Source organism: Macrobrachium nipponense, chromosome 23 (assembly GCF_015104395.2).
Source record: "Macrobrachium nipponense isolate FS-2020 chromosome 23, ASM1510439v2, whole genome shotgun sequence".
NCBI classification, from domain to species: domain Eukaryota; kingdom Metazoa; phylum Arthropoda; class Malacostraca; order Decapoda; family Palaemonidae; genus Macrobrachium; species Macrobrachium nipponense.
The window spans coordinates 40,354,984-40,377,483 of NC_061090.1; the positions used below are offsets into that span (position 1 = coordinate 40,354,984).

The 22,500-nt window shown below is 34.2% G+C and overlaps 1 long non-coding RNA gene across 7 annotated transcripts in view; it reads left to right on the forward strand.

Annotated features, from left to right (window-relative positions):
* The window catches only part of LOC135200258 (uncharacterized), a 263,018-nt gene that overhangs the window by 174,007 nt on the left and 66,511 nt on the right, over positions 1-22,500 (forward strand). For all 7 annotated transcript variants that reach the window (XR_010311238.1, XR_010311237.1, XR_010311235.1 and 4 more), the window contains exon 5: positions 12,108-12,153. This is a non-coding gene — a long non-coding RNA (uncharacterized LOC135200258). The remainder of the gene's footprint in view (positions 1-12,107; positions 12,154-22,500) is intronic.

A 22,500-nucleotide genomic window follows, 5' to 3' on the forward strand; every position in this document is an offset into this window, starting at 1 on the left:
AAAATACCCCTACACCGTTTAAGGGCCCATCGGAATATATGTTAGTAGCAAATAATATATGATGCTGCCATTATTGAGCTGTGTTAAACTAAATTCCACTCTGTAAAAGATAAGGATTAAATTGATGCGTGCGTTTTTATCTTAGCATCTGTAGTATATTCTACTTTTTAAGAGGCACATTGATCTCTCTCTCTCTCTCTCTCTCTCTCTCTCTCTCTCTCTCTCTCTCTCTCTCTCTCTGTTATACACACTAAAAGGACAAAAAGTGAAATCAGTAGTCCTTGAAACAGCTTGAAATTGGAGTCCACGGCCCGCATCAGTTATTTTTATAAAATATTTAGATTTAGGTTGCATGTGGGTCTTGTTGTTATACTCTCTTAGAACCTAGAGGTTAGAGATCAACGAGGCATCTGGCTCTGACTGTGTTCCTTCACAATTCCTAGAGAATGTTGGAAGTAAGATTCATGTCCTTTGCTTTCTTTTACACTTGGTGTTGAACCCTCCTTTATCCGTTCCTTTTACAAATGTAATATTAGTTTATATTCTTCCATCACTAAAGGAATCAAAACCTGGCTCGTCTCGCATTTTAAGAATCACCTTGAATCCAAGTGTACTTTTTGCAACACTAGAATAGCTTCCAAAAGAGAACATCTGCTGTGGACTTACTTTCTTATCTAGTTGATGTCCGGTCATTTCCACAACGGGCCACGGAGAATATTTTGGATGATTAATCTTGTCGCTTCTTGATCAGTAAGAATGACTCAAAAGCACTTCATCATATGATCAGTTCTCACGTTCCCTTGTCTCTCTGCCAGTCAGTAAAGCCCCGTTTTTTATAAGGTTGAACAATACAGTTATGCTGAGGCAAGAAGATTCTGCTCTCTGTTGACCTCACTTTAAACTTCACCAGCTGATCTTTGTATCAACGTCAGAATCTGTTGATCGTGATGCAGAAAACCATAGTAAATCTAAACACAGTGTGACGAACAGATGCAAAGTTATTAGGAAAATAAACGAGTCTGTGAGACCTTGAACGTTCTAAATGACCTGGTGTCTAAGTCAAACAGATTAGGCTTGAACACGCCTTCAAGGCAAACAAAGGTTTTCAGGAAAATAAAATCTGTGTGGCCTAGGATTTGATCTGTTACTTCCCAAAGTTTGTTTAGTCAGTGCCGAAAGCATACTTGAATGCAATTGAAACAACATACCAAAATCTTAACGCAATGCCTTAAATGCAAGAGAAGTAGCAAGGACAAATATGCAAAAAAAACTATGGGATCTTGGAATTGACCAATTGACCTTTGGTCAAAATTAAAAGAGAAAATAACCGACTTGCTGTTGCAGCCACACAAAATTTCAGTACCATGATAGGAATAGGGCTCCTCAGAACAGAACTGGTGGGTTTTCATGAAGATCCCAACAATCTTGCCGGTGTCCTTTGTATAGCTATTATTTCTGAGTAACCTTTTTTTTTCATGTAAAGACCATATGTATAATGTAAATGGTACATACAAATGAAAAGGGAACTTAGAAGCCTGCCCCGGTCAGTGCGCCGAGGGAACACAACGATCTCGTTTCTCAAATGTGCAAGTGTGACTCATGAGCAATATCAAAACAAATCTTAATTCACCTCAGAAAAATGTAGCATTTCTATCTGCAGTGTTCTTCGCTGAAATCCAGAAACCCAACAGCCTTTTTGGGCTGATTAAGAAATGACAAATGAATGCCCGTCGTTAAGGCTGAAGAGTCAAAATGTTGATCCCATCGAGTTCGTGGAAGGGAGACGATGACCCAAAAGTTCACTCCTTATCGTTTATTTTCAGCTTATGGCATCTTTGATTTATTTTAGGTGGTTACAGATGATACCCTTCCGTTTGTTTGCGGTTTAAACTAACGTGTGTGTTATTTTGTATGTGTACGTGTACTTGCGCATTCTCTGTTTCTTCTCTTCCACCAACACCAAAGCCCATTCCTCTATCCCCCTCCCCCCAACACCCCACCCCCTCCTCTTCCGCAGAGCAAGGTCAGAGTTACGTCAGTGAGACGCTCGATCGTTCGTTGTCCCGGGCCTGGAGTGGGCTTCGACACTACTGTGTTCTTTTATATCTTATATATCCATCTAGTTTTGCTTCTAAGTGTGGTTAATATGCCAAATAGTCGTTAGGGACCTCGAAATGATTTAAACTCTTGGCACAGTCGTTAAGAAATCTGTTTTTACCAGAAAAACTCCACCACTTATTCCCTTACTAATTGCCACGGACATATTATTTCGAATGAGTCTGAGTTCTTTTTTTAAATGTCTTTTGTTCTATAAAAGCACCTTTTATAAAGATCTGCGCGTATTTTTTCCATCATCGTTTCAACCTGAAATCCAACGCACCCATATCCTCTCCTTTGAAAGCTAACTTGACAGTATCTCTCTCTCTCTCTCTCTCTCTCTCTCTCTCTCTCTCTCTCTCTCTCTCTCTCTTTCCTCTTGTTCTTCTATTTCTTCTTCTTCTTCTATGAATGATTAAATCTTATATTATGATAGCAGTCTCCCTCACAATTTATGTTGTTGTATTCCAGTTATTGTGATCTGTTGATTTATCATTACAGTAACAGATTTCTGTGTAGCAATGCATCCACACACGCAAGCCATTTGACACAAAAATCCTTTTCTTTCTTTGAAGTTAGCTTCTTGTGTACTCTGTCAGATGCCCTTCAATCATTGCATTTTGCCCTTAAGTGTGAGCTGATTATTTCCCTCGCTTTCCTCTGAGGGTTCCGGAAATTTCGTAAAAAATTGCTTCGGAACTTACGTCTCCGTCATTGCACTTTCTCCACTCCTTTCTCTTCTTTTTTCCTCCTCTTCACTGTGCTTTCTATCCCAAAGCTCTGCTTTTAGTATTTTTTATTTTTATTTTCCATTTGAACTGGTATCGTTGGTTTGAAACCCAAAGTTTTTCTCCTTTTCAAGTTTAAACCGAGACTCAAGAATGGGTACCGACGTTAACTCTTGAGAGGATTGTTCTTTCTTGGTTTCACACACACAATATATGCATATATATATATAAATATATATATATATATATATATATATATATATATATATATATATATATATATATATAGGAGAGAGAGAGAGAGAGAGAGAGAGAGAGACCGAGGAGAGAGAGAGAGAGGTATATGCCACAAGGGAAAATAAACAACGGAGTATCCGCGAGATCTTTCGATGTTCAAACGTCCTTTACTTAGCAGATGAACTGACTTACATGAGGAAATGACAATACACGAAAGGTCGTATAACTGACAGATAGGGATTATAAAGAGATTAGTACCTAGAATCCGACACCTGGAAGATGAGTTACCTTCCCAAACAAGCAAAAACATGGGTACAATTAAAAGTTAAGACAATCTCCTCAGACAATCTCCTCAGACACAAGGACAAGACAATTAAAAGATTATTATAGGTGACAGCTATTCAGAACTTTGGTAAACAGAAACATATTCACAATACATATTAAACATACATATACAACGAAGATATCTCTAAAGCAACTAATTTTTATTCAAGTCTGTAATTATATCTTTAAGGTCATTCTTAAACATGTTACAAATACAAGGGTCTAAATGAAATAGGCCACGACTAATATTGAAATTACAATGAGAAGTAAGTTGTATTAAAGCAGATTCTAAAAGTGGTATAGATATGTTGATGATATTTTATCTGTTATGCCTGTCAGTATTGATGTAAATGATTTACTCTCTAAATTAAATAACCAGGTACCATCGATTAAGTTTAATCTAGAATTAGAAAAAGACAATTGCCTCCCTTTCTTAGATGTTTTGATACATAGAGAACAATTTCAATGTAAATTTAGTATTTATAGGAAACCGACCAACAACTTAACTTATGTTCATTTCTATTCAGGCCACCATCTTAACATGAAAATATAAATTTTTTCTTCTATGTTTTTACGAGCATTGCTCATTGTCAGTCCCCAATATTTGGGTCAAGAAATTGAATACATAAGAAAAATAGGGAAAGATTTATGTTATAATAAAGCCCACAAAAAGTTTTATAGTGTAAGTAACACGGAGAAAGAAAATTCTAAGAACATTCTCAGTTTGCTTTATTTTAACGGATTTGAAACCATTAAATCATTGCTAAAAGCCTTTAAGGTCAACCTTGTTTTTTCTGGCCCCAGAGAAAGCAACAACATGATATATAAAATTTCCATGTATGGATTGTCCCTCATTCTATCTTGGACAGTCGAACAAGGGCTTAGAAGTGAGGTTAAGCCAGCATAAATATTCTGTCAAAACTGGGCAAACATCTAATGTAATATTCATTCATTTTTAAGAATGACCTTAAAGATATAATTACAGAATTAAATGAAAATTAGTTGCTTTAGAGATATCTTCGTTGTATATGTATGTTCAATATGTATTGTGAATATGTATTGTGAATATGTTTTTGTTTACCAAAGTTGTGAATAGCTGTCACCTATAATAATCTTTTAATTGTCTTGTCCTTGTGTCTGAGGAGATTGTCTTAAACTTAATTGTACCCATGTTTTTTGCTTGTTTGGGAAGGTTACTCATCTTCCAGGTGTGTCGGATTCTAGGTACTAATCTCTTTATAATCCCTATCTGTCAGTTATACGACCTTTCGTGTATTGTCATTTCCTCATGTAAGTCAGTTCATCTGCTAAGTAAATGAAGTTTGGACGTCGAAAGATCTCGCGGATACTCCATTGTTTATTTTCCCTTGTGGCATATTCCTTTATCTATTGATTTATCACGTTCCTAACTTTCGTGATTCAGTTATACACACACACACACACACACACACACACACACACACACACTATATATATATATATATATATATATATATATATATATATATATATATATATGTATACATGTATATATATATATATATATATATATATACATGTATATATATATATATATTATATATATATATACACACATATATATATATATATATATATATATATATATATATATATATTTATATATATATATATACTACTCTTACTTATGTATTTATTTATATATACACGCGTATATATACATATATATATATATAATATATATATATATATATATATACATGTATATATTTACATGTATTTATATAGATATATATATATATATATAATATATATATATATATATATATATATATATATATATATATACTCTTACTCTTACGCGTATATATACATATATATATATATATATATATATATATATATATATATATATAAATAAGCACACACACACACACGCATATATATATATATATATATATGTATATATATATATATGTGTGTGTGTGTGTGTGTGTGCTTATTTGTTAAAGCCCAAGTAGTTTATCTCTACATTTACAGCATTACAGAGAATTTTGGTCATATGGTGATATGTAAATAGCAGAGAAACAGAAAACCTTCAAATTTTATTTACAAAAAACATAGCTGATCGTAAATGAAATTTTCAGATTTGGCAATTACAAAATGGCGATGCTGTTTAAAAATCCTATTTTACAGCATTTAAATTTTGGTCACAAAAAAAAAGAGGTAGCTAATCATAAATAAAATTCAAAGATTTGGCCATTACAAAATTATACTATTTTAACACTTTATAAGTTAATAACATACTACTCATTAGATTTGGCAATGGAAATATGGTGACACTATTTTAACACTACACAACATTCTGCTCAGTTATAACAGCTGTATTAAAAGTGTCATACTGTACTGCCTCCTGGCTGTCTGATATTATAAGTAGTCTACTTTTAGTACTGGTCAATATTTGATCAATTTTCTGTATCTGGGGGTGTATGTTGTTAGTAACACATCTTACAAATTATTTTTAAACTTGATGTTTTTCATATGGCCACAATACCCATTTTTAATGAACACCATTGATGAGAATGCTGACTCACAAACATAAGTGGTTCCAGATTGTACAAGAACCTCGATTTCTTACAGTAGAATGTCTATTAGTTAACTTAATCCAAAACTTTGACATGTCCTTATACACATCAAAGTCCACTCTTGCTTCGTTGTCCGCTTGTAATTCTGCCATTTCAAGGGATAGAACCACAATACGCTGCATCGGTTTTAAATGGGAACTGCACAAAATCTTAAGATAATAATGCAAAATATAAGGGTCTACCTTTAAAAATAATAAGGTGCACGTAATCATACGTTATGACTTAAAACGATTATTAATTATTACTTAATTTGCATTTTTTTTCTTAATGAGGGTACTGGTAACTGTTACTATACAAAACATTCAATTTAACATGATAACTCATACCCCCTGCTTGGATGTTTTGTACACCCCACCGACCCCATGACCTGTTGATGACCCCACATAATGAGCATTCCGGCCACACTTGGGGTACCGATCCCTGATTTGGGAACTCCTGTGCAACTAGAGGAAACAACATACTAGACATCGTCCTATCAACAGAAGATAACCTATTGTCTGACCTTTCTAGGTGCAAATCTAGGGAAAGGCGACCATAAAATCATTACATTTCAAATTAATGTTCAACATAAAAAAGAGATGATATTAATGAGATTAGACCACCGTCGATAAGACTTAAAAAAGCTAAAGGAGTATATTAAAAATCTAGAGTACGACGAGAAAACAGGCATAGATAAGTAATGGGAAGCCTTATCAGAGGAATACACAGAAAAACGCTCTAGATGTATACCATTAAAGCAAATAGTAACAGATGACAACCCTCAGCCTAAGTGGTTCAGGAAAGAAATTAAAAATAAATCAATGAATCCACACTTACTAAGAAATGCAAAGATAAACGGGGACAAGAGAGTTGCATCAGTTTGTAAGGAAAACCCGAAAGAATTCTTTGCTCATGTTAATAGTACGAAACCAATAAAAGATAGCATAGATTCCCTAGAGGACAATACAGGAAACCTGGTGAACCCAGAATTGGAAAAACCAGAGTTACCGAATAAGTTTTTTGCTAGTGTTTTCACAATTGAAGACACTACGTCAATACCGGAACCTGCTATTAAATATGAAGGGGCAGAACCGTTGAACAAAATTATCTTCAGAAGAGGACAATACAAACAAAATAGACAAACTCAACAAGTTCAAATCTCCTGGGCGGATGGGATTCATATCCAAGAAAAATGAAAAAGTTATAAGCGGAGATAGTTCCTCACCTATCTACACTCTACAGAAAAAGTGCAGAACGAAGAAAGGCACCAAAAGGATGGAAACTAGGTAATGTGCCTCCAGTTTACAAAAAAGGTCCAAGAGAAGACCTGGGAAACCATAGACCAATCTGTCTAAAGTCAGTCCCTTGTAAGATTTTTGAGTCCATAATTGCAGATCAAATTATAGATCACATTGATAGAAAAAAACTTGTTGTCAAAGAGCCAACACGGTTTCAGACAAAAAAAGCTTGGTATTTATGATTGCAGTTTAGCAGTAGATATACTCTACTTGGATTTCCAAAAGGCCTTTGACAAATTTCCACACAAGAAACTAATGACAAAAGTTAGAGCTTAAGGAATTGTAGGAGAAACAGCAGACTGGATCGAAGACTGGCTAACTTGTAGAAAGCAGAGTTGTAATAAATGGTGAAGAAATAGAATGGCCAGATGTAACAAGCAGAGTTCCTCAGCGTTCTGTCCTTGGCCCTCTCTTATTTTTGATTTACAATAATGACACTGATGTAGGCTTAAATAGCACGATAGCCAAATTTGCAGATGGTACCAAACTAGGTGTAAATGCGGAAGACCCAGATACAGTGGAAAGTTTAAGAAACGATCTAAAGGTAATAGGATAGTAGTAAAAAAGATGGTAAATGCGTTTCAACTTGGAAAAGTGTAAAGTGTTACAAAATAGGAAAAAACAATCCTCATGCCAACTATATGCTGCTTGGGAATGACATAAATAGTGTAGAACATGAAGAGGACCTTGGATTCATTATTACCAAGGACTTAAAATCCACAAAACAGTGCTTAAAAGCTGAAAAGAAGGCAAAGAAACTAGTGGGATGCATAAAGAGGCAGTTCAAATACAGAAACAAGGAAATGGTGCCGCAGCTCTACACATCAATAGTTAGACCTCATTTTGAATACGGAGTACAGTTTTGGTCACCAACTCCAAGAAAGGACATAGATAGATTAGAAGGGGTACAAGCAAGAGCCACAAAGTTAATTCAGTCCATCAGTCAAATAGGGTACCAAAGACGAGTAGAGAGCCTGAACATTTATGGCTTAGAAACACGACAATTGCAGGACAGCTAATAGAAACATTCAAAATACTGAAAGGCAAAACAAAAGTAGACAGTGACCTATTTACGTTAAACGGAAACCAGATAAGAAATAAGGGATGGAAACTAGAATTGAAGAGATACAACACATCCCATTGTGGGAACTTCTTTACATACAAGATATGTGACACATGGAATAAACTGCCACCAGAAGTTGTTAACAGCAACAGTGTGGAAGAGTTTAAAAGAAAGCTAGACGAAATCATTAGGACATTGTGACTGAACAGTAAAACCTGCTCCTAGTGATAAGTGAGCCTCACGATGTCTTCTCGGATGGACTAATAATTCTTTGAGACATCCTAATCCTTGTAACTCTCTCTCTCTCTCTCTCTCTCTCTCACCTCTCTCTCTCTCTCTCTCTCTCTCTCTCTCTCTCTCTCTCTCTCTCTCTCTCTCTGTTGAATATCAAAGTCATTATTAATGTACATGAAAAACACAGCAGGCTTGCAGCTGTCATTTTTATTGTCTGGTGAAGACTTCCGTGTGTTCCTTCCAACGAAGAAGAAGAAGAAAAAGAAGAGGAAAAAAAACTAATTCTGTTATAGTAAAAACTATTCCGTCCTGTTCACTGCCTCACTGTTTGTTCACTATTATTTGTAGGCTCAACAAAGAACTTGTTGCCTTATACTATTCAAGTTCACTCTATCATTTCATTGTGTTATTATATCATCTAACGTTTTGATTTGTTTATATTTTGAAAACTCCACGCCTTATGAAGGTACTCTTTTTGGTCTATTTAAAAGACTGAGCAAGCAAATTTGAAATAGGAGAGGAAAGCGATATACGAACGAAAATGTTTGCCATAGAGTTTTTATAACTGTACATGAATTTGAGTTCCGGATCAACAGATTTCCAACAACAAATTATGATTACTATATTATTAAACAGAGGGGAAAAGAAAAAAATCCTGCTGAAGTCTTGGTAGATTTCAAAATTGGGTTCCCCCTCTTTCTTCGGTCTCTCCAGAAGATGAAGGATAAAACTAATGGGAGCTGGAGGTTTCAGAGCAGTTCTTAGTTGCGTCCAGGATCACTTTCACTTCTACTGAATAAAAAGGGGAAATACCTTCAATCGTCTGGCACCGCTAGAGGTGTCAGCCGCCGACGCATGTTCAACTGATTGTATCTTAGGAACAACTGAGCACTGGCCGGTTGCGGATGAGTTTCATAATTCCATTGCGCCGAAGAAACTTCGGCACATTTTTACCTGTTTACATGTGGAAATAACTTCAAGAGAAGGGTGTGCATTGTAAGCTCCACGGTGTAATTCTCTAGATCATTTCTACATTTCAGATAATGACAAATCTAATATTATTTACGATTACATTTTTCCGTACTTCTTTTTCTACCATATGCAACTAACAGGGATGTCTCAATCATTTAACTAACAGAAAGAGAAAAGTTTGATTACTCACCATATAATGATTGTTCCACGCACAATACTTATTCAATATTTGGCTTCCGTTCATGAATCTAACATAAGAGTCCATTTTATGAGAAGTTAGCCTACTTGAGTCAATCACATCTTCATGAAGCCATTGCATTGTGTAAGAAATTAAATCTTTCACCATACAAAGTTTTGGTATCCATAAATCGGTCATTTACTCAATCTTCAAATATTCTATTAATATATCAAATTCCAGAAACATAATTCGTTCTTTTCATTGGTTCGTTCCAGTAATAAATATATAGCTACGGATTTCACCAACAACGTACGTGTAAAGTAATATAACATTTATCACTCTTCGTAACTTACGCACACACAACATATATATATATATATATATATATATATATATATATATATATATATAATATATATATATATATGTGTGTGTGTGTGTGTGTGTGTGTGTGTGTGTGCGTGTGTGTGTGTGTGTATATTTTGTTACACCTTCCACATTTTATTGAACACTTAAGTTTCATGTTTATATTTTGCCTGATTGTTTCCCTTCTGTATACAATTTTCTGTTGTCCTTAGAAAGTAGAAGTTCCTGTCTTACTACTTGCTTTTACTCTATCTCCACCCAACCTATATTTCTTCGACTACTGTTTCGACTACTTCTATCGTCAATCTCCACTCAGCTAACAAGGACCTGGTGTCCGGCAGGGAGCCAGTCTACCTACTTTGATATGTCAATAGTCTAAGTATAAGTTTTGTGTTGTAAGGGTTGAATAACAAATTGTATTTTGTTCTAAGTTTTTCCACTTTATATTATAATTTATTTTTCTAATTTGTGGTTGTCAATTTTATTTGTTTTCTTGTCTTAAGTACATTGGTTGTTTGCATGTAATTTGCATGTAATTTGCTGTAATTGGTTTATATAATAATATTTAAATTCTGTGTTATCATATTTTCATTTACCTATTGATATTCTTTTTATTGTTATAGTCTATTAAACTTAAGGGTATAAATTCACTTTACATTAAGCAACACAATGTCTCTCATATCTGTAACAATATATATATATATATAATATATATATATATATATATATATATATATACATATATATATTGCTGAATGATTGCCAATCAACAACATTCCATACAAAAGCAATATGGAAATATAACTGTGTGAGTCAGAACGTAGAAGTGGTATTATCACCATAATAAAAGGAGCTAAATATCAACAGGTATAGAAAGCTTATTATTATTATTATTATTATTATTATTATTATTATTTTATTATTATTATTATTATCATTGTATATATTTCTATTACAATCTTCTTACAGGTAAACTATGATACCATAGTTATCAAAGGCAATAACGATTTCTCTTCTCATCTTCTTCTTTCTTTTAGCAAACTTTCGTCTGGATCTGTCAGACATCCTCTACGCTAGGGAGTTGAGGGTGGACTGCTTCTGTTGTAACTGTAAACTGTAAGGGGGGGATAGGATAGGGTGGGGGTCGATTTAAACCCCTGTGGGGTCCCCTAAAATTTGGAAGGAGGAATTAGGGGGGTGAAAGTAGGTATTAGTTAGAGAGGTAAAGACCCATTTGTTCTTTAGTTATTAGTGTGATGCTTGTAGTTTCTTACGTTTTGGTTTGGTTTGACTCAGTGTTGATCTGTTTTTATATTAAGAGGTGTGGCAAGGACTCTCAAAAAGTGTCGGTTCCAATTATGGATCGTCTTCCCTCTCTTCCTCCCTGCAGGGAGGTGGGGAGGGGAGACGCAAACCACGGTGTGGTGTCCTTCCTCTTTATATCCGGGGTCATCAGCAGGGGATCTGTCTGCCCTTTGCCGATCTCCTATTGGTTGATGGCGGCAAGTCGGGTTTTTCATTGGCTGCTTGGTCCAGACTTCAAGTCACTTCCACCGCGTTGATGGTCGCGTAGCTGCAACTAAGATCTGTTATTATTATTATTATTATTATTATTATTATTATTATTATTATTCACAAGATGAACCCTGTCCATATGGAACAATCTCACAGAGGCCATTGACTTGGAATTCAAACTTCCAAAGAATTCTGAGCTCTTTATATGAGTTATTTTTGTTGCAGTGTTAGAACTGATTCCGTTGGAATAATATTGAATGGTCTAATATATAGCACTTTTGCTCGCTCCCACCACTAAGTGATTCTCAGTGGCACCAATTAGTCTTCCAAAGAAGTATATATATACTATATACTATATATATATATATATATACTATATATATATATATATATATATATATATGTGTGTGTGTATGTGTGTGTATACACATCACTTGCTGTAATTCTTCCAATACGTTACGTTTAAAGTAATATATTGCCTATTTTTAACAGGTGTGGGCACCTTCCCTTTAGCTACGAAAGCAGATGCAATGGAGTGGTAAGTACTATGTATTTAAATTCGTTCTATTACATAAAAGTTTGAGTGCAAAAATATGTTTTAAGCCTACAAGAACGCGTTCATATTTTGATTAGATTCTTCATAAGGCCTCCATTACAAAAGATGTGTATGCAAATGTGCATGGAATTAATGGAAAGAATCCAACTCTCTAAAAAAGTCATGTTTAAGCTACTTATACGGTCCTTGGTCCCTCAATAATAGCCAGAAAAGATTTCCTAATGATAAAAGTGGCAAAAATCTTCATTAAATGTGAACTTTCCCTAGGTTATTAGGCAGTTATGAGCATGAAAACTAGATTAAAATAGATTTTTATTACTCTGCTCATCATAAATTGACGTAAAATTTTACCCCTCCACTTTTCACCATGATAATAAAGAAGGGCTTGACCTTGAAAGGCTAAAAAGGGGAAACATTGGTCGCACCAAACAGCCACGCTCTAGGCAGCATTATTATGGTAGAATGTTGGTTCAAGGTACCTTAGGGAAAACGCAATCTTATCTCAGGGTTTTTCTTTTTCCTTTCTTTTTTCTTTATTTCAAGACTTTTTTTTTACAGTAAACTTATACAACGAGTCATTATTTTGTCTAAATTAGTTATCTAATTACCCGGTAGCAAAAAAAGCCTCTTACGCTACCGGATAATTCAATAACTAACTTAGACATAAGAACAGTGTGTATAATTTACTTTAGTCAACTTTCAGTCATAAATAATTGTCTAGAGAATAACTGACAGATTCATGATACTCTGTTCGGTTCGTAGTCCAAATTTCAAGCTGTTAGACAGTTAGAGCGTCAGTCAGTACTTCATGTTAAAAAGAATAATCGGCAGAGAAATGTTCATTCAGAAGAGCCGCCATCCAAAAGACCGCTGAAGTCGTGGAAGACGTGAAAAGTGGAACATCTTCAGTTCTTGGAAGCTTCTAATAGCACTAATTACTACCACATAATCAATCGTTATTTGAAATAGGTGTATGGCCTTCTTTCTCATTCGAAAAATACTTTTTGTAAACCGAATGGATAGCATCATCTGTAGATATTCTCCCATATATATTATATATATATATATTATATATATATAATATATAATATATATATACATGAATAATTATCACATCGAACCGTGATCCATTTATATATCAATTCAAGCTACAAATGTCCTTTAATATCTAAATTCACTTTACCTCCCAAATGATATATTTTCATATATGTACCGAAGGGGAATTTTTTAATTGATAATAATTTCGTCCCCCCATGGGATCGAACCACCGTCCAAGTGGACGGGGACGAAATCAGGACAGTCAGTGACGCTATCCAATCAGCTGATTGGATAGCGTCACTGACTGTCCTGATTTCGTCCCCGTCCACTTGGACGGTGGTTCGATCCCATGGGGGGACGAAATTATTATCAATTGAAAAATTCCCCTTCGGTACATATATTGAAAATATATCATTTGGGAGGTAAAGTGAATTTAGGTATTAAAGGACATTTGTAGCTTGAATTGATGATATATATATATATATATATATATATATATATATATATATATATATATATATATATATTGTGACGAAGTACCAAGTATCTGGTATCTACACTTACCAATCATTAAATATTACCTCACCACAGCCAGACACCTGAACCTTTATCACAGGTAAAATACGACTGAATGCTCTAAAGGCAACAGTGATCCCTTAAACAACTGCCAGTATTGCAGAAAATCAGACTTAAGTTCATTAAAGCAGGTGTAAGGTAATCTTATATGTAATTAAATTAATTAAAGGGCATCACTCCATCAACAACCTTAAAAGTCTAAGTATTTCCCTGATTTTAAAAGTCTAAGTACTTCCCTGGTTCTAACTCACTTCAATTAAATTGAAGAAAAAGAGCTCAATTACCACTCTATGTTTCTACCTAAACAAAATTAAATATACTGGTGAAAAAGAAAACACTTATAAAAATTTTAAATACAAAAATTTATTATCAAACTAAATTTATAAGTGAAATTCACAATCTAAGGGAAATTTACTGTTACTTGAAAACAACACAAAGTTTAATTAATTCTTGAATTAATTATTAAGTAAAATTAAATCAAAATTAATTTATCACAAACATCAAGAAAATTAATTAATTCAATCAAAATTTAAGTGTTAGGTAATAACTAAAATTTGGAAATTAATTTACAAGTGCTAAACAACACTAAAACTTGAAACGAATTCTAAGTAAATGCAAATTAATTCACAAGCGTTAAATTGAATTAAATATGCAACGATTAATTAATGGAAACAATTAAGTTAATCAAATTGCGAATGTTAATGAAAACAGAAAAATGTGGAAAATACCAAAATTGCAAAAGGAAAGCATTGATCACACAGAATTAAAAAAAACACACTCACTTCAATAAGAAAAATGGATAAATGCACAAAAAATCACTTCAATAAGAAAAATGAATAAATGTACAAAAAATCACTTCAAAAGAAACAAACACAAAACATAAAAATTTGCAATGTGTAAAGATTGAAATTGTTTCACCAAACCACTGTAAATCGGTTTTAGTTTCACCAAACCTTTAAAGTTTATTAAAGTTGCAACTTTATAATTGTAATAACACATTACCTTGTTACCAGTTATTTTTCTGCTGGAGCTAGCTGCAAAATTTCACCATAAACAATTCACAATATCTTAAAAAAAAGAAAAAAAAAAGGCGCCTTTACACACTTGTACAATGTTTGTTCAGATTCCAAAATAAGCACTAAGTTATACTAAATAACTCTAAGAAATACGAAATCTAAAATTTAAGAATGACCAATCACTAAGTATAAAATCTTTATGTTAATGTGAAATCAAAAATGGCGTGGGAGAGAGAGAGAGGGGAAGAGGATCTCTTTATGCCAAGGGTTTAAAGTTCAGAATGACATCTTTTATCTTGTATGGGCGATACATGAAGGCCTGACGGGCTCAAATAGTTTTGGACCCGAAGTTCAGCTTGTATCATAAAAATTCTGTTTCAAAACAACAAGTAGAAAGAAAGTGAGATTGCAATCATAACTAACATTTATTATTACACGATTTAAGACAATAAAAGTCTTTTAACGAAAAAGATATGATTATAGAATCTTCTCGAATTAAACTAAGTTTCTTCATTTCCTTGGATGACGTCACAAACCTTTCCACTTCAAAATAAAAGTATTTACGAGTTAACAAATTTCCCTTTTGACAAATCGAGAGGTATGAGAGTTAATTTACAAGTAATATTAGATAGTTTTCAACATGAAAACATTTCTAACTACTTATATGAATGAAATGTATCAGACGTATGTGACACGTTTAGGCAGAATCCTTCTAGAAGCTTCTAATATGACGTCACTATACAGAAAAATGGTGAAATCTCCACATGGTTTCTCAACAAAGACGTACATGTCCGAAACAGACTCGAGCGAGTAAGATTGACAGGATTCTAAAACAAAACAGACTTCGAGTTCTCCTTATCTCGGGTGATGACAACATTTTTTTCCTTTGAACGGACAATGTTAATCTCTCTCTCTCTTCTACTTTATCTTAACTTTTAAATTATGTTATGCAAAATCTGAACATGCATTATTAGAACACACTATCTCCTAAGCTTAATAAGGAACCTGAAAATATTGCAAACAATTTTACAATACTTCATACAGTTAAAGAGAGGAGGATATGCATTACGAGAACAACAGCATATATATATATATATATATATATATATATATATATATATATATATATATATATAAAGGGTTATGTGTGTGTGTGTGTCTGCTGCTGAACACTCCGTGGATTATTGTACATTGATATGTTACCATTTTAGCTTTTCCACCCTGTAACAGATGGATTTGATAAAGTCGCTGGATGTGCCGAGTGTAAAAAAAGTCATGAGTTCTCTCTCTCTGAGACTTTCGACAGCGAAGGGAGGGTGGAAATGGACGGTTTTATTTCGTGTAAGAGAAACACTTCCGGAAAGAATGAAATTGAGGTTTCGAAACAATTTTGATATTTTCCCAAAGAAGGCTGTAGAAGTGTCTGGCTTACCAAATTCTCCCCGTCCCTTCCACCAGGGACCCCCACTCCGGCCCTTCCCCCCACCCAAACCAGACTCTCTCTCTCGCTCTCTCTCTCTCTCTTTGCCTATCAAATAGCTTCGTTTTATCAAGTCATGAGTCACGGTCGTTTAAGAGTTTTATGGCACCAGAAACCCATCATATCATCCCTTGATCGGGATTCGGTCATTCGGGTTCTGAAGTGAAACCCTCCTTTTCTGCTTCTTGTTCGTCTTTTATTTTTTTTTTGTTTTTTTTTTTCTTCTTTAAACGTTAAGTAAAAGAAAGATATATTTGTTACGATGAATTTATCATACAAACATAAAGATAAAAGTGACGATGCCCTACTGACTCATGTTCTGTTGAGTCAGTTATAAAGGGAAACGGAATTTTGTTTACTTTCTATATATGTATATACATATATTGTGCGTATATGTGCATATAGTATATATATATATATATATAGATATATATGTTTAGTTATTCTCTCTCTCTCTCTCTCTCTCTCTCATCTCTCTCTCTCTCTCTCTCTCAGTGCCGTTTATGGATCGGCCTCACCAGTCAACCCAGCTATGGATGCGTACAACAGCAGCGTCAGCTGGAAGTCGACAGAGAGAGAGAGAGTGCAGACTAGAGCCGGCCTAGCATACATGTCACTGCAACTCCATTCGGTTGTGAGGAAATAACCTATGATCCCTGTGCAGAAAGGTTATTTATATCATAATGACTTCCACTGAAGATCTATTATTGCAAAGTAATGAGAGTGGCAGTAGTTAAGCCCTCGCCAGAGAGAGAGAGAGAGAGATATCTTTCCTCACTTGTTATGTGTGAACAAATAGTTAACAAATCAAACAACAAAATTGTTTCCCTCTTATGGACGGCTTATACACTCTAGTATGAAGTTAATTGGGAACAATATGTCAGATCAAGGAACATTCACATTTGTTGTCCTGCGTATTGGATTAATAATAATAATAATAATAATAATAATAATAATAATAATAATAATAATAATAATAATAATAATAATAATAATAATAATAATAATAATTCTCTGTTGTACATCACTATAGCGTGACCGGAAATAATGAGTAAAAAGCCATAATAATATACATGAGACTATTTTTCAAATTACAAAAAAAGTTAAAACCAGAGAGCTTTCTCTTGGCTAAAGGTGACCGGTGTGCAAACAGCCGGAAGCGCCCTGTTTTTTTAGCCATTTTTGTAATTTAAGAAATACAGTGTCATATGCTTACTGTGGCTTTTTACTCAAATAATAATAAATATTTTTTTCTTTTTTTTTTTTTTTTTGCCCTATCACAGTCCTCCAATTCGACTGGGTGGTATTTATAGTGTGGGGTTCCGGGTTGCATCCTGCCTCCTTAGGAGGTCCATCACTTTTCTTACTATGTGTGCCGTTCTAGGATCACACTCTTCTGCATGAGTCCTGGAGCTACTTCAGCCTCTAGTTTTTCTAGATTCCTTTTCAGGGATCTTGGGATCGTGCCTAGTGCTCCTATGATTATGGGTACGATTTCCACTGGCATATCCCATATCCTTCTTATTTCTATTTTCAGATCTTGATACTTATCCATTTTTTCCCTCTCTTTCTCTTCAACTCTGGTGTCCCATGGTATTGCGACATCAATGAGTGATACTTTCTTCTTGACTTTGTCAATCAACGTCACGTCCTGGTCTGTTTGCATGTATCACCCTATTATTAGTTTATTATTATTATTATTATTATTATTATTATTATTATTATTATTATTATTATTATTATTTGCCTATCACAGTCATCCTAATCGGCTGGGTGGTTTTCATAGTTTAGTAATCAGCAGGTTAATCAGCCCATTGACGTGGAGGACGGTCAGGTACTTGGGGGTCGTCAGCCCGCACCTGACCACCACAACGGCAGTAACCAGCAACCAGAGACTGGAACTACACAGGCAAACGAAAAGAAGGAATGGACCATTATTATTATTATTACAACACCGCATAGAAGAACGCAGAAAGACTAGGAATATAGTTTATGTATTAAATAACTATTATAGTAATAACGTTTTAATAACAATAATGTAATTAATAATAGAACGATCAAAAAAGTCAATATTTGCAATAACCTACAAGTATCAATACATGTATAAACAAATGCATAAGAACTTAAATAGTAAAAGGTAAATAGTAATGAAAGAAATGCATTTGTAGGCTCACTGTAGAACAAAATTCAAAAGCAAGACCTTCCATGCCGCAGAAAATGATGGGCTTTGAGTGAGATGATTTGCTCGAATGGAGACAACGGAAGGAAAGGGCGTGAGAATTGCAAAGTTTTCCGAGGAAGAGAGAGAGGACACTCGGAAATGCTTTCGGGCAAGTTACGATGGAAAGGCTCCCTGGATGTCTTCCATTGTCGAGACAGCTTTCGAGAGCTTGGGAGGTGGAGGTTATTGGGACAGTTTGGGTCAAAGCGGGGCCTTTTATTTTATTATTTTTTTTTTTTAAAGTTGAGTGCAGGCTATGATGTTTTGGAAGTCATCGACACAATTTTTTCATACCTCTTTTGACAGACCAATGGAAAACATAGAAATGACTTGCCTTCCTTGTTTTTTCTTTAAGCAGAAACCATATTTAGCATGAGTATTTACGTGGAAACATAAGATGCCTCCTATTTCTCTCTCTCTCTCTCTCTCTCTCTCTCTCTCTCTCTCTCTATTATCTATATATAGTATATATATATAGTATATATATATATATATATATATATATATATATATATATATATATGGATATATATATATATATATATATATATATATATATATATAATATATATATAGTGTGTGTGTGTGTGTGTGTTTTATCCTCTTGTCCTTTCCTTCCTCAACGAATAAAGCAAAATTGACACCTGCCTTTTGAATAGCTATCAACTGGCTTCTCATCTATTATTAGTTTATAACACCAAATAACTAAGGATAAACAAAACTCCTGAACTATCAAAAATACAGACTTTATTCCAAGACTTAACATGATAAAAAGAATTAGAACAACAGTAGATAGGGTGCAGGATAAGATTACAGAAACGACAACGCGGGTGCTGGAGATGAAGCCTTCTAGTAATCAGAAAATATCAGCGACACCTGGGATGTCGATAGCGAGGCTAGCGGAGGTCGAAAAGCTGAAGGCAGAATTGGCAGAACATGGGAGAGCTTTGCCTGCGTTTCGGGAGCCAAATGAGAAATTACAGAAAGGGTATGACGGATTAAGGAAGTCATGCTATTGGGTGTTGGCAACTAACAGTAAACCTAAACATATATATATATATATATATATAATATATAATATATATAATTAATTATATATATATAATTATATATATTTATTATAAGATATTATACTACATCCCTATATATTATACATACATATAATATTAGATATATTATAGATATATCTATAATATATAATATTATACACATATAAGATATATCTTATATAATACTATATTATATTATATAATTATATATAACAATATATAAATAGACGTTATATATGCAGCGAGGTAATCGACGCTCAATTATTTTCAGTTTTTAAACGATCTTATAGATGCTTCAAAAAGTAAGATGAATAAAAACAAGAAATGTGGCATGCATATCCTTTATAAAGAAGCAGCCAGTGAATATATATATCGTGTTGTTTGTATGAAGATATTACCTCTACTTATTTAAATCTTTTTAAGGCGAGAGAGAGAAGAAACCATAAAAACTGTGTGATGAGTTAAGTTCATATCAACTATATTCCTTAGCTCGCGCCTCCCATGCAGTCAGTGAAGCGTTATTCTTAAAAAATACTGTATTCGTCGAAAATTAAAGATGGAGTAATAATTCAGTGACTTCAATTGAGAGGAAAGTGAGTTTGCAAATGACAAGAGCCCTTTTAATCAGAAGAGAGAATACTCATTATTTCTGACAAAGGTTAAGCTTCTTTTTTATTTTTATTTATTTTTTTTAATATTCGTTTTGGCGAAGGCGCACATAGTCCTTTATATCGAATAGTCAGTTATCGCAGATCTTCACTATCATCCCCAAATTCAGAAACATAGAGAGATCCTCTTTAATGATTCAAAATAATGCTTGAACTTCTTTTAGAAACTACTTTAAAACACGAATAAGAAACTGTCTCGATATCAAGACTTGATTGGTGAAAAAGTGATCATATAAATATTCATGACGTTCCTTCTCTCTCTCTCTATCATTTTGTGGAGAACCTCTGGCTGGGAGCATTCTCCGTTAGTAGGGAAGGGATCCTTGGAAGAAATCATGGAAGTTGGAGGAGTTTTTGGGGGAAGGAAGGAGAAGGGAGGGGAGCGGCAGTCCGTCTCGGAGGAGGCAGTCATGTTCTTGAGAAGTCCTTCCCAGCCTCAAACATCATTACCCTGGCTGAGGAAAACGCAAAAAGGGAGAATTATTAAACATGTTTGCTTACAGCCTTGTTACTTCATATTTATTCATCCTCTATTTTGGAAGAATGAAACTTTGTATTATTATGTATACTTAATTTCTTATATAGATATTGTCTATATGATCAGAGTCCCAGGCCCCATTAGAAAGTTGATCCTATTATCTCGTTGTTTTATCAGTGAAGATTCTACCATCTGTCATTTTTATTGTCAGCTGCTTTTGTATAAAATTCGGGATGAGTGCCAATCCGTGTGTTATTTATATGACGGAAAATTGCCTATGTTGTCCATCTCTAAGTGAGCGCTTATGTTGAATTAATCTTTTCAAGAGAGATTTCCCTGTGAATCCATAGTATGACTCATCACAATCCCCACAGGGAATTTCATAGACTCATACTTCTTTAGAGACTTGTTTCTGCTGAACGTTCATTAAGTATTTCCCCAATTTATTGTGATAAGTAAAGATGTAAGGGTTAGGGTGGGCTATTGTTTGTGTGATATGTCATAAATTATCCACATGAGGGCTTTTGATTTTGTTTGCGAATTTTTCATTTTCTTTCTTTTCTGTGGGTTTTTTTGGCTTTTTCTATTATGTGCTTGGGGTATTTTAACAAGATAAGCTGATTTCTGATTGTTTCAAGTTCTTTGTTAAGAAAATCTTCGAAGCAAATTCTCAGGTCTCTAAGAAATAGGTTACTTGCTATGCCGAGTTTAACTGAAATGTCATGATAGCCGTAAAAATGTATGTATTAAAGTGAAAATGTCGCTTTCCTGAAGGCTGTAAATTTGTAGTTGTCATTAGTTCTGATGATTAAGACATCTAAAAAGGTGATTTGGTTATTGTTTTCCTTCTCTACTTTAAATTTTATGCTCGGGACCAAGGAGTTTAATTTTTGTGGAAAGACATCAAAATCGCCCCACTCAGTTTTCCAGTATGTTAAGATGTCCTTTACATAATGAAGCCAAATCATATCTACAGGTTTGATAGAGTTTATGATTACTGTTTCGAAATACTCCATATATAAGTTTGCTAGCACAGGACTGAGCGGACTCCCCATACTGCAACCAAACTTTTTATGGTAAAAATCATCACCAATGAAAAGACGTTGTTAGTGACGCAGAGCCCTACAAGTTACATCATTTTATTCATTTCTATGAGGAAGTGGTCAGTAAATGGCTCGAGTTTATTTTTGAGGAACGTTAATACATCTTCTATGGGTACTTTTGTGAAAAGGGAGTCTACGTCTAGGCTGAGAAGTTTTATGTTATGTACGGGAATATTTGCCAACCTAAATATGTTGCAAAAGTCTTCTGTATTTTCTATGTGACTAGGGGAAAAGGTTCCTAAAAACGGGGAAGTAAAATGGCTAACCATTTTGAAATTCTGTAGAGAAAAGCTTCAGCACAAGAGATTATGGGACGGAAGGGGATATCTTTGTGAGTTTTGGGGAGGTCATAGAAATAGTAATTTGGGATTGATTACTTTAAATTTTTCCTAAATTTCTATATTTTTCTTACTTCTGAAGAAGTCTGTTGGGACATTATGGCTGGGGTTTTTTGTTAATTTCTCATAGGTAGTTCTATCATTTAAAAGTTTACTGATCTTTTCTTGGTAGAAACTCTTGTCCATTAACACAGTTTTACCCTCTTTATCTGTTCTAGTGATTGTAACGTCTAGTTTGCAGAGTGAGTTTATAGCTATCATAAACATCGGTAAAAGTAAGAAACGATGTAGCGGATTAAGACAATTGACAGACCAATGTCGGCTTAGCGGTGACCCTAGGCATCACCTAAGGGCATTTATCC